We start from the raw sequence: 13,365 nt of genomic DNA, 5'->3' as shown, positions 1-13,365 counted from the left end.
CCAGGATACTATGCATCCTGATAAAGTTCCCTTGCACCCCCCCCCTTCATCACATACCCTTCACCATACCTAGAGTCTGGCATGGTTTTATGTCAGTTAGCCGAACAGCTGGTCTGATTTGCATTGAGAGATGATTTTATGGAAAGTACCCCGTGCCAATCTCTAGGTATGGTGACAGCAAACAGCTGTTTCTATTAACTTTTAACCAATCTAATTTGAATTTGTACATGAGATCACTTCCCAATACATTATCTGGGCGGCACTGAATCATAATAGCGTGTTCAAAAGTTGCCTTTGTTGGTGCACAAAAATAGAACAGTGACTGTACCATTTCCTGACACACCATCTAAATCAACACATGCCACTAATATTGGTAGAAGCTGTCACAGGGAATCCAATGTGTATTTTACAGAATTTCCGTAATTTTTCCATACCAAGTTAATTGATATTGAGGCATGTTTTAACTTTTCATATAGGTGTGTCCACATGTTCGTGACCTTATCTTAAATCAAAAAACTAATAAGTACTTCTAATTAGCTTCTCTTAATAGTGTATGTTCAGAACGTGAGTTTGTAGGTGCACAACCTCCCTTCACCTGCGTCAGATGTGCTATATCAGGGCCTATTATTATAAAATTAATTGTTCTTTTATCAATATTTATCACTGGGAAAAACTTCTACTTATTTTAGTGAACATCAGTAAAACGGCATTTCTTTCGCTCGTGCTGAAAAGAGACACTGTTTTTTGGAAACTGTTCTCTTTTAGGCCACAGATTATCTTAAAGGTCCCATGACACGATGCTCTTTGGATGCTTTTATATAGACCTTAGTGGTCCTCTAATACTGTATCTGAAGTCTCTTTTATATAGACCTTAGTGGTCCCCTAATACTGTATCTGAAGTCTCTTTTGTATAGACCTTAGTGGTCCCCTAATACTGTATCTGAAGTCTCTTTTATATAGACCTTAGTGGTCCCCTAATACTGTATCTGAAGTCTCTTTTATATAGACCTTAGTGGTCCTCTAATACTGTATCTGAAGTCTCTTTTATATAGACCTTAGTGGTCCTCTAATACTGTATCTGAAGTCTCTTTTATATAGGCCTTGACCACCTGCCACTTTGCTCGTTTGAAAGCCATGATATCTCTCTCTCTCATGGCTGGGCCAAATTCTCTGGGCGGGCAAAGCAGAGAAAGGGGAGGTAACCTTTTCCCTTATGACCTCATAAGGAGAAGATTCCTGATTGGTCCATCTGAGCTTTCATTTTCTCAAAGGCAGAGCAGGATACCCAGGGCTCGGTTTACACCTATCACCATTTCTAGCCACTGGGGGACCATAGGCAGGCTGGGGGAACTCATGTTAAAAAAAACTCATAAAGTGACATTTTCATGCGCTGGGACCTTTCATTTTTCACTGAATATATTGCAGAAGGTAACCCTGCAAGCTGTCTATTGGAGTCTGCTTTGGGAAATATTTTTCATTAATCTAATTAGAAGAAGTATCATATGACTGGACATTACTGGAGGACCCCGGGTGGATTCTGCAGCGAAGGACATTAAAGAAATATTTTTTTCTGTGATCCCTTAAAGGTGCCGTAGGTAGGATTGTGAAGATCCAGGACTTAGCCAAAACATTTGAACATTGACAACTTCTCAGTCCCTCCCCCCTTTCTGCTAAAACCCAAAACGGTCTCCTAAGCCCCTCCCCCCACAAGGGAGAATGAATGCGTGTGCCTGAGCAGAGATTGACACGCAGTTAGACACCCACCTGGCCCTGATTGGTGCACCTGAACAGTTAGACACCTCCCCTGGCCCTGATTGGTGCACCTGAACAGTTAGACACCTCCCCTGGTCCTGATTGGTGCACCTGAACAGTTAGACATCCCCCTGGCCCTGATTGGTGCACCTGAACAGTTAGACACCTCCCCTGGTCCTGATTGGTGCATCTGAACAGTTAGACACCCCCCTGGCCCTGATTGGTGCACCTGAACAGTTAGAAACCCCCCTTGCCCTGATTGGTGCATCTGAACAGTTAGACACCTCCCTGGCCCTGATTGGTGCATCTGAACAGTTAGACACCCCCCTGGCCCTGATTGGTGCACCTGAACAGTTAGACACCTCCCTGGTCCTGATTGGTGAACCTGAACAGTTAGACACCTCCCCCTGGCCCTTATTGGTCCACCTGAACAGTTAGACACCCCCTGGCCCTGATTGGTGCATCTGAACAGTTAGACACCCCCCTGGCCCTGATTGGTGCACCTGAACAGTTAGAAACCCCCCTTGCCCTGATTGGTGCATCTGAACAGTTAGACACCTCCCCTGGCCCTGATTGGTGCATCTGAACAGTTAGACACTCCCCCTGGCCCTGATTGGTGCACCTGAACAGTTAGACACCTCCCCTGGTCCTGATTGGTGAACCTGAACAGTTAGACACCTCCCCCTGGCCCTTATTGGTCCACCTGAACAGTTAGACACCCCCCTGGCCCTGATTGGTGCATCTGAACAGTTAGACACCCCCCTAGCCCTGATTGGTGCACCTGAACAGTTAGAAACCCCCCTTGCCCTGATTGGTGCATCTGACCAGTTAGACACCTCCCCTGGCCCTGATTGGTGCATCTGAACAGTTAGACACTCCCCCTGGCCCTGATTGGTGCATCTGAACAGTTAGACAACCCCCTGGCCCTGATTGGTGCATCTGAACAGTTAGACACCTCCCCTGGCCCTGATTGGTGCATCTGAACAGTTAGACACTCCCCCCTGGCCCTGATTGGTGCATCTGAACAGTTAGACACCTCCCCTGGCCCTGATTGGTGCATCTGAACAGTTAGACACTCCCCCTGGCCCTGATGGGTGCATCTGAACAGTTAGACACCTCCCCTGGCCCTGATTGGTGCATCTGAACAGTTAGACACTCCCCCCTGGCCCTGATTGGTGCATCTGAACAGTTAGACACTCCCCCTGGCCCTGATTGGTGCATCTGAACAGTTAGACACCTCCCCCTGGCCCTGATTGGTGCATCTGAACAGTTAGACACTCCCCCTGGCCCTGATTGGTGCATCTGAACAGTTAGACACCTCCCCCTGGCCCTGATTGGTGCATCTGAACAGGGAGCTGTGGAATCTTGCAAATCTCACTCCAGGCTGTAGGTGGAGCCAGAGGAGCTGGATTCTTTTTAATGACCTGCTTCATGTAGTTCTACTGGAACATAGGGTCAGTTTCAGCAGATATGACAGAAAGGTAGTTTTATAAGACTTACCTACTGTACCTTTAATGGACGGATAATACACAGAGCAAGTTATTAAGAAATGAGAGTCCAGGACAAACTGTTCCCAGGTTGAGGAGCTGTGAGCTATTTGTGAGTTATTTTTGATCTCAACTTTATATTTGGGTGCAAATCATACTAAGCTGCTGGTTTATTTATAGATAAGGTAATGCAGTTGCTGTTATTTGTTACAGGAACGTATTATTCTTTCTCTTCTCAGCGTGCTAACGTTACATAGGCCTAATAATAGGTCAGAGCGAATTACATATCTAATGGCTAGTTACACTTACTGAATTAATTACACATACATAACATAGCTGCTGTATGCCTTTATTATACCACGACTATATGAACCAATCAGATTGCCTGATTTTAGCTACCCGTTTTATAAGATTTATAAGCATCTGGCCATCAGTGATTTCAGGCCACAACATCAGTTATATTTTTTACACAGTTGTTATTGTAGTTGTAATTAAAGACATAAATGGGACCAAAGTGACAAAAATATTTTCTTATAATAAACCACTTTTGTAACATTCATGACAATCAAAATGGGTTGCACTTCTTTTTGTGACTTTAAAATGTGTTTATTCCATCAACCAATCATATTCTCCTGTTCTCAAAAATCTGGTATGTGATGCCAGTGTTTGTCTGTGTGTGTGTGTGTCCTTCTGTGTGTGTGTGTGTGTGTGTGTGTGTGTGTGTGTGTGTGTGCTTCTGTGTGTGTGTGTGTTTGTGTGTGTGTGTGTGTGTGTGTGTGTTCTGTGTGTGTGTGTGTTTGTGTGTGTGTGTGTGTTTGTGTGTGTGTGTGTGTGTGCTTCTGTGTGTGTGTGTGTTTGTGTGTGTGTGTGTGTGTTCTGTGTGTGTGTGTGTGTGTGTGTGTGTGTGTGTGTGTGTGTGTGTGTGTGTGTGTGTGTGTGTGTGTGTGTGTGTGTGTGTGTGTGTGTGTGTGTGTGTGTGTGTGTGTGTGTGTGTGTGTGTGTGTGTGTGTGTGTGTGCTTCTGTGTGTGTGTGTGTGTGTGTGTGTGTGTGTGTGTGTGTGTGTGCTTGTGTGTGTGTGTGTGTGTGTGTGCTTCTGTGTGTGTGTGTGTTTGTGTGTGTGTGTGTGTGTGTGTGTGCTTCTGTGTGTGTGTGTGTTTGTGTGTCTGTGTGTGTTTGTGTGTGTGTGTGTGTGTGTGTGTGCTTCTGTGCTTAAATGTATCGTTCAATTCAATTAGTGAAAAATGTAATGGTGCACACTGACATTGAGAAATCTGAGAAATGTTGAAACTTGAATTTAACATGATTTTGGATTGGATGGTATTTGAAATACATATATTTAACAGAATCAGCAGAATATTATTCTGAGTTGCATATTTACAGATCCAGCAGCAAATGATAAAACAGATATAAGCCAATTTTACTTTTTATTTTTTTATTGAATCAGTTATTTGATGTTATTTGGACTGAATGTGGGAGGAAACCGGAGCACCCGGGGTAAACCCAAACATACCGCCACAGTAGACAAGACACAAACTGAGAAAGGCTCAGGCCCGATCACCGAACCCTCTCCTTCTAGCTGTGAGCTCACGCTGTTGACCACTGAGGCGGGCGCTGAGAGCTCGGGTCCTGCCCCCATCTAGGTGGCCTCCTGCTCCATTGGTCTGATTGTGCCTTTGACCCTTGTGTCTTCCTTGGGTCAAATTTGACCCCTTTTCAATGTTTTTTATATCTGAAATTTGGGTTTCTTACAACCAAATTGCCCCAAAACAACATGGATGCATGTAGGTTGTATGGAACCCATACAACCTACATGCATCCATGTTGTTTTATTTAATTTCACAGCATCAAACTGACCAAACTTTGACTTAAACAAGTCTTTGATTCACTCAATTACCTCTGATCTTAAATATTAGTCAAAATAAATCATCATTTTTGCTTTTTTTCCAAGTAAAAAATTAGGTATGATGTCATTTCATTAGGTTTATTGACCATGAATTTAAAAAGAGTTGAAAAGAGGGACAAAAATGTTTTAAAAATGCACATTTTTCAATTTTGACCGAGAATGATGGTGAAGACGACACAAGGGTTAAGGACAGGGACCAGTGGAGGAGACGGTAACCTGGATGTGAGGCAGGACTGGAGCTCTTTACTGATAATGTGTTTTTTATATTTACTGTGGGATGTGGGAGAAACACTCGGAGCACCCGGAGAAAACCCTAACGTAGCAGACACACTACGTTTCACCTAAATACAACCAACCCTGTTTCTACGTCTGCAGATGTTGGAGATGGCTTTGCCCACAGATGAGAAGAACTTGGAGATGGTGCTGCACTTTTTTGGTGGCTTCATCAGGTGTTGTTTGACTAAGAAGGCAATATAGTATATCAGTGCTGGTTCCTCTAGATAAATGGAGACCAGCACCTTTTCTGCACCGCCCCACTTCTTACACAAGTCCTGGAGGATGGCCTTGTCCAGGTTTTGAAAGGTCTTCCAGCTGGTATAAAAGTCTACACCCTCGACTTCTGCCCACGTTCTTTCAAACAAATGGCTAATGGTGGCCTCTGACTTTCCAAATGTCCATCTCACTTTTTCTTTCCTTATTATTCGCGAAAGCAGCTTCTCTGTGAATAACTTGACGTAAGCTTTTCTAGTTATATCCCGTGCTGTTGTGTCCTGTGTCGGTTCCCTGGGTGTCTCCTCACATACTGCTCGAGATGCTGCAGCAGTTGCCACGGGCTCCTTGACGACGTGGACCTCTGGTAACTGCCGTGTTGCCAGGGACTGATTTTTTAAGATGGTGTTTAACACCTTTGCGCTGTGGCCATTGATCTGGGTGTTCAGCCACCACCCCATCAGTCCCAGGAAATTCCACACTTTGTTTTTGATGTCAGCGTACATGTCACCATGCGAATGAAGAACAATCTCGTTACCGCATGACCTCCTTGTCATTGGTTCTGGCATCATCTCTGGCTGCATCCCACGGATGAGGTCCTTGTAGAGGATATCAGTGAGTTGCTGTGTGAATAACAGCCTTGTACCGAGGGACACGTTCTTGAACTTGGGAATCACATCAACCACATCTCCAACTTGTGGTTTTTCACTGTCCGTTGTCTGAAGCAGAGCATCAAAGCTCTTTATGGCTTCCTGCATTATGTCCTCGCTTTCAATATGGGATTTCTTGTTAAATTTAGTCCTCAGATCCTCCAGTATGCGATGAAACCATGTTTTGGCCAAGCGCGCCGCAAAAAGGTCTTGATCTTGCTCTCTATTGCTTTTATGAACTCTTTGAGCTTCTCTTGACATGTTGACCCTGCACCCAGACTCTTGATTTGAGTAATCAGCCGAGAAATGTCTTCTGCAACGTTTCCAATATGCCGGACGCATTCTCGTTGCAGCAGCTCAAACTTGGAGTCTGGCACTAAATCCAAAAGAGGAGTAATTGTCACAGTCACCTCCTCTGTGAGTATTTCTTCAACAGCTGTTAATGTTGACATCTCAATAACACTGTCTTCTGATGAGATGTACCCTGGGACTTCTGGTTCCACACTTCTGATTGGTGATTGAGTGATTTTCTTCTGTCTCATGAAATGCAGTTTCCATCAGTTTCTTCAGTTTCTGTCTCATGTAAGTTTCTTCTGTCTCATGAAATTCTGATCTTCAGTTTCTTCTGTCTCATGAAATCTCTGATCTTCAGTTTCTTCTGTCTCATGTCTCATCTTCAGTTTCTTCTGTCTCAAAATCTCTGATCTTCAGTTTCTTCTGTCTCATGAAATATCTTCAGTTTCTTCTGTCTCATGTATTCTCTCTTCTGTTTCTTCCGGCTCCATATCTTCTGTCAGTTCTTCATGGGAGAGGGTCTGACCTGTTGTTTCCTTCGTCTGTTATAACTTGTTGTCTGCTTACGTGCTTGAGTAAGGCACACCATTTTCACCTTCTCTGGGAAAGCCTTTAACATTTGGAAAGCATGACGAAGCATAGCGTTAAGTCTTTGAGGGCGAGTGACGCGCTGAATAATTCCAGGCTCTCTAGCGGGCGTAGGAGTGGAGAGAGCAGAGTTGACATTTTGTACAACCTCTTTACCTACTAAGCCTGTCAAGCGCTGTGAGCTGACATACTCAACTTGGTCCTCAGTGTTCAGAGCTCCTGTGAAACTCTGATAAAGTGTGTCGCCCAGATTGGACAGAACACGCTCCTCAGAAACAAAACACTCCTCAGACGCCCAAGCATTTTCTCTCCTAAGAGTTTTTAACCAGACTTTTGACAAGGCTGTTATGATGTCTAGAAGCAGGTCAGCCGTCATGATTTTTGTGGCATCATCGGGGGTGCAGGATCTCAACGATTCCCGCTGTTCTACTGTTATCCTTTTAAAAAAGGATTCAATCAGCGGGCGAATGGTATCTTCTGACACCTCCGGCACTTCTTCTGTCTCTGATTCAGGATCTTCTCCACCCTCCGGCAATTCTTCTGTCTGTGATACGGTGTCTTCTGTCTGTGATACGGTGTCTTCTGCACCCTCTGGCACTTCTGTCCGTGCTGATCCGGTATCTTCTGAAAACTCCGGCATTTCTTCTGTCTGTGATGTTTAGACACGATAATTGTAAAATCCAACTGTGTTGGCCTTTGTTCCCGTGCTGTGTAAAAGAAGTATGATCTGTTGTGTGCCAAGGACTCTTTGCGGTGTAATGGAAAGAGGTATTAAGTGGCCTAGAGAGGTTTGATAATCGTTTTGTGAGAATAAGTGTAAGTGACAACCTTGGTCCAGCTCTAATGAACAGAAATGGAATGGATTTCCTTTCTGAAGTCCTATATATAAAGAGATGTGTATGACATCACAAAGATCAAGGATCAAAGCCATTTAGAATCTTCTGACGTCAGAGATCAAAGCTCCACCCACCCAACAACAACAGCAACTGTTGCTAGGCAACATCAGCAAGCACACTGTGGCAGGTTTGTAAAACTGGCAACATTCCAATGTGGATTTTTAAAAACCAACAGCCAATAAAAACTATCCCAGCTGTTTTTGGGATAGTCTGCAGACACACACACACACACACACACACACACACACACACACACACACACACACACACACACACACACACACACACACACACACACACACACACACACACACACACACACACACACACACACACACACACACACACACACACACACACACACACACACACACACACACACACACACACACACACACACACACACACACACACACACACACACACACACACACACAGAGACACACACACACACACACACACACACACACACACACACACACACACACACATGCACACTCAGAACACACACACACACACACACACACACACACACACAGACACAGACGTACTGTACACACACACACACAGACGTACACACACAAAGACACACACTCACAGAGACACACACACACTAACACACACAGACACACTCACACAGACACAGACGTACACACATAGACACAGATGTACACAGACACAAACACACACAGACGTACACACACAGACCCACACTCACAGAGACACACACACACACACACACACACACACACACACACACACACACACACACACACACACACACAGACACAGATTGGGCCGGTACCCAGGGGCCTCCACTATCTGTACCTCTTCATATCTTTGCTTTCAATCAAATTACTTAATTGATGAATTGAGTAAGTGAGCGAATGAGTGTTTGTGTCCGTGTGTGTGTTGAAATTTATTTGCACATAACAAAAATGTTGTGATGGGTTTGCCGGCAGTGACCGTATCCTGACGATGAGTCCGTTAACGTTACCGGGGGGATTTGAATAGCGACAGACGCCAACAGTTGTCAGTGTGTGAACGTTTGACTAACCAACAGAATGGACCACAAACATTGTTTAAAAACGGTGGAGCAGCAAAGCCAAAAAAGGACAGATGAGACACTAGCTAAGTCTCCGTCCACTTGACAATCGAATTATCTGAAGTTCGGTAAAAAAACTCCTGTGAATAAAGCTGAGTGTGAAAGTGAGTTTCCATCCAACAGCTTTAAAGAGAATAAAAACCTGTTCGTAAAGAGGTCACATGCTGTTTTGCGATTAAATAGGTATATCGAATTGATTTGAGACATTTTAAGGTGTTTCCGTTCATTTTTGCACTGAATCGCACAAGATTCAAGCAAAGATTTGGGAACAAAGTTTTGCTAGACAAAAGTAGTTGTTGTTGTTAATATTAGAAGCCGAGGAAGCTCCGATGGGCCTTTGGCCGAGGATCTGATCCAGCTCATCAAAAAGGTGGAACTCTCCTTTTATTTTCCCTCCGGCACCGCTGAGAGACACCTTTCTTTTTGGAGACATGTTGCTGTTTGAGCTCCTTCCTTGTCCTAACCTTTGTAGGTCATTTCCTTCGCGAGTTCCTGATAAATGATGGCATTTCTTAGATTTTTGCTATCTAAAATAGCTGTTATATTTTGCTCGTAAATTATATTCAAAAAGTCTCCTTGTTGGTCTACTTCCATCATGTCTTTGTTGACACCTGTCATGTGTGCAAACAGAGCGGAAATACTGGGCGGAAATGAACTACAACTTCTTCTTCTTCGTTTTGTGGCGGGTTGCAACCATAAAATGACCTAAAACTTAATCGCAATTCATTAATTTATTCGGCAAATAACGTTTCCATCAGCGTTTATCACATAAGCCGTATATATCGATCAAGATAAAATCCGATGAGACCGAACGTATTTCATTTGAATCGATATTCATGAAATTCCATCGAATTTTACTGTTTCCATGACGGCATTTTTCATTCGATATCACGTAATTCGGCTAAAACGTGTGGGTGGAAACATAGCTACTGTAACATTACTTCAGAAAAACATCAACCAACTCACTAGCTCACTAACAAAGTGGGGAATATTGATAACGTTAACGGTACTAGTGAAGAGGACAGTAACCGAACAGCCACTAACTTACTAGTTCAGCTGTCCTACCTCGACTACTTAACGGGACGACGCTGGTATTTTTCTTCCAGGACCTGTTGCAGGATGTTATCCAGAAATGCAACAACAGGAGAAGGGAATGCGTTACACTATAGCGTACCCGGCTGTGCTGCGAGTGATTGTAGATAATATTAGACAAACTTTCAGCTGGCCGGAGGAGGTCAGTGAGTTCCTGTCTACAAAAACGTAAAGGTCCCATAACATGGTGCCCTTTGGATGCTTTTATATAGACCTTAGTGGTCCCCTAATACTGTATCTGAAGTCTCTTTTATATAGACCTTAGTGGTCCCCTAATACTGTATCTGAAGTCTCTTTTATATAGACCTTAGTGGTCCCTAATACTGTATCTGAAGTCTCTTTTATATAGACCTTAGTGGTCCCCTAATACTGTATCTGAAGTCTCTTTTATATAGACCTTAGTGGTCCCCTAATACTGTATCTGAAGTCTCTTTTATATAGGCCTTAGTGGTCCCCTAATACTGTATCTGAAGTAGACCTTAGTTTTAATATATCTGAGTCCTTTTATATGGTGGTCCCCTAATACTGTATCTGAAGTCTCTTTTATATAGACCTTAGTGGTCCCCTAATACTTTATATAGACCTTAGTGGTCCCCTAATACTGTATCTGAAGTCTCTTTTATATAGACCTTAGTGGTCCCCTAATACTGTATCTGAAGTCTTTATATAGACTTTTATATAGACCTTTTAGTGGTCCCCTAATACTGTATCTGAAGTCTCTTTTATATAGACCTTAGTGGTTCCCTAATACTGTATCTGAAGTCTCTTTTATATAGACCTTAGTGGTCCCCTAATACTGTATCTGAAGTCTCTTTTATATATAGACCCCTAATACTGTATCTAGTGGTCCCCTAATACTGTATCTGAAGTCTCTTTTATATATAGATCTGAAGTCTTTTTTATATAGACCTGGGTCCCCTAATACTGTATCTGAAGTCTCTTTTATATAGACCTTAGTGGTCCCCTAATACTGTATCTGAAGTCTCTTTTATATAGACCTTAGTGGTCCCCTAATACTGTATCTGAAGTCTCTTTTATATAGACCTTAGTGGTCCCCTAATACTGTATCTGAAGTCTCTTTTATATAGACCTTAGTGGTCCCCTTAGTGGTCCCCTAATACTGTATCTGAAGTCTCTTTTATATAGACCTTAGTGGTCCCCTAATACTGTATCTGAAGTCTCTTTTATATAGACCTTAGTGGTCCCCTAATACTGTATCTGAAGTCTCTTTTATATAGACCTTAGTGGTCCCCTAATACTGTATCTGAAGTCTCTTTCCTGAAATTCAGCCTTGGTGCAGAATTCCAGCCACTAGAGCCAGTCCCACAATGAGCTTTCCTTAGGATGTGCCATTTCTGTGTCTGAAGCTATTGAGGAGGAGAGAGAGAGGGGGGGGGAGGAGGCAAGGTGGAGAGTGGGGGTGAGGCCTTGACCAACTGCAACTTTGCTCGTTTGAAAGCCATGATGTCTCTCTCTCTCTCATGGGTGGGCCAAATTCTCTGTGAGGGCAAAGCAGAGAAAGGGGAGGTAACCTTGTTCCTGACCTCATAAGGAGAAGATTCCTGATTGGTCCATCTGAGCTTTCATTTTCTCAAAGGCAGAACAGGATACCCAGGGCTCGGTTTACACCTATCTTCCTCTTCAGATCTTAAATCTGTGGCCTCTCAGTCTGCCAGGTACCGGCTGGTATGTCTTTATCTAATCTGGATCGCTGGTGGGACGGCCCAAGAAGTGCTCCGTCACTGCCAGAGATCTGATCAGACTCGCCCTGTTCTCACTGATCAGCTTTTACTTCCCTGAGCCGGTCTGAACCAGGAAAAAAACTGATTTTTAACTTTAGTTACAGCGCTGCTCATGAGTTTAGGAACCCACGGTAAAATTGACTAAAAAGAGGAATAAGAAAAATCATCTTTTGTAAATTGATCTAAATGCCTTAATTAAGTTTTTTTTGGAAAAATCCAACTTTTAAGGACACCAATTTTCTTGAAATGAATGAATAAAATACAGGGGGCATAAGTTATGTTAGATTCCCATAGAGGCAGGCAGACTTTTTGCCATCGGACCTTTTAAGCCCCAAAAACGCCATCGTTGAAAAAATATTTAGCCGTTTTCAACCGCAAACATTATCATGTAAACAGGGCCTCACACGTCACGCCTCCAAACACCCCCACAAGTCTGATCTCTGTTACATGATTGGCCCTCGCAGCCCGAACACACTATCCCCATTCACCATGAAGGAAAGAGCTGCTGGCTGAGCTCCGCCTCCTCTCTGTCTGTCTCCAGATGTGCAGACAGCTGTAGTATCCTCTCTGTCTGTCTCCAGATGTGCAGACAGCTGTAGTATCCTCTCTGTCTGTCTCCAGATGTGCAGACAGGTGTAGTATCCTCTCTGTCTGTCTCCAGATGTGCAGACAGCGGTAGTATCCTCTCTGTCTGTCTCCAGATGTGCAGACAGCTGTAGTATCCTCTCTGTCTGTCTCCAGATGTGCAGACAGCTGTAACATCCTCTCTGTCTGTCTCCAGATGTGCAGACAGCTGTAGTATCCTCTCTGTCTGTCTCCAGATGTGCAGACAGCTGTAACATCCTCTCTGTCTGTCTCCAGATGTGCACAGCTGTAACATCCTCTCTGTTTGTCTCCAGATGTGCAGACAGCTGTAACATCCTCTCTGTCTGTCTCCAGATGTGCAGACAGCTGTAACATCCTCTCTGTCTGTCTCCAGATGTGCAGACAGCTGTAACATCCTCTCTGTCTGTCTCCAGATGTGCAGACAGCTGTAGTGCAGACAGCTGTAGATGTGCATCATCTTCTGTCTGTCTCCAGATGTGCAGCTGTACAGACAGCTGTAACATCCTCTCTGTCTGTCTCCAGATGTGCAGACATGTGCAGATGTGCAGACAGCTGTAACATCCTCTCTGTCTGTCTCCAGATGTGCAGACAGCTGTAACATCTTCTCTGTCTTTCTCCAGATGTGCAGACAGCTGTAACATCTTCTCTGTCTTTCTCCAGATGTGCAGACAGCTGTAACATCCTCTCTGTCTGTCTCCAGATGTGCAGACAGCTGTAGCATCCTCTCTGTCTGTCTCCAGATGTGCAGACAGGTGTAGTA

The 13,365-nt window shown here is 43.9% G+C and overlaps 1 protein-coding gene across 1 annotated transcript in view; it reads left to right on the top strand.

Annotated features, from left to right (window-relative positions):
* The window catches only part of nipal4 (NIPA like domain containing 4), a 40,346-nt gene that overhangs the window by 17,757 nt on the left and 9,224 nt on the right, over positions 1-13,365 (top strand). The gene's annotated exons all lie outside the window — the stretch shown is intronic.

Source organism: Perca flavescens, chromosome 13 (genome assembly GCF_004354835.1).
Source record: "Perca flavescens isolate YP-PL-M2 chromosome 13, PFLA_1.0, whole genome shotgun sequence".
Taxonomy (NCBI): domain Eukaryota; kingdom Metazoa; phylum Chordata; class Actinopteri; order Perciformes; family Percidae; genus Perca; species Perca flavescens.
Note: the sequence above shows the minus strand (reverse complement) of the source record. Positions and strands in the feature narration are given on the sequence as shown.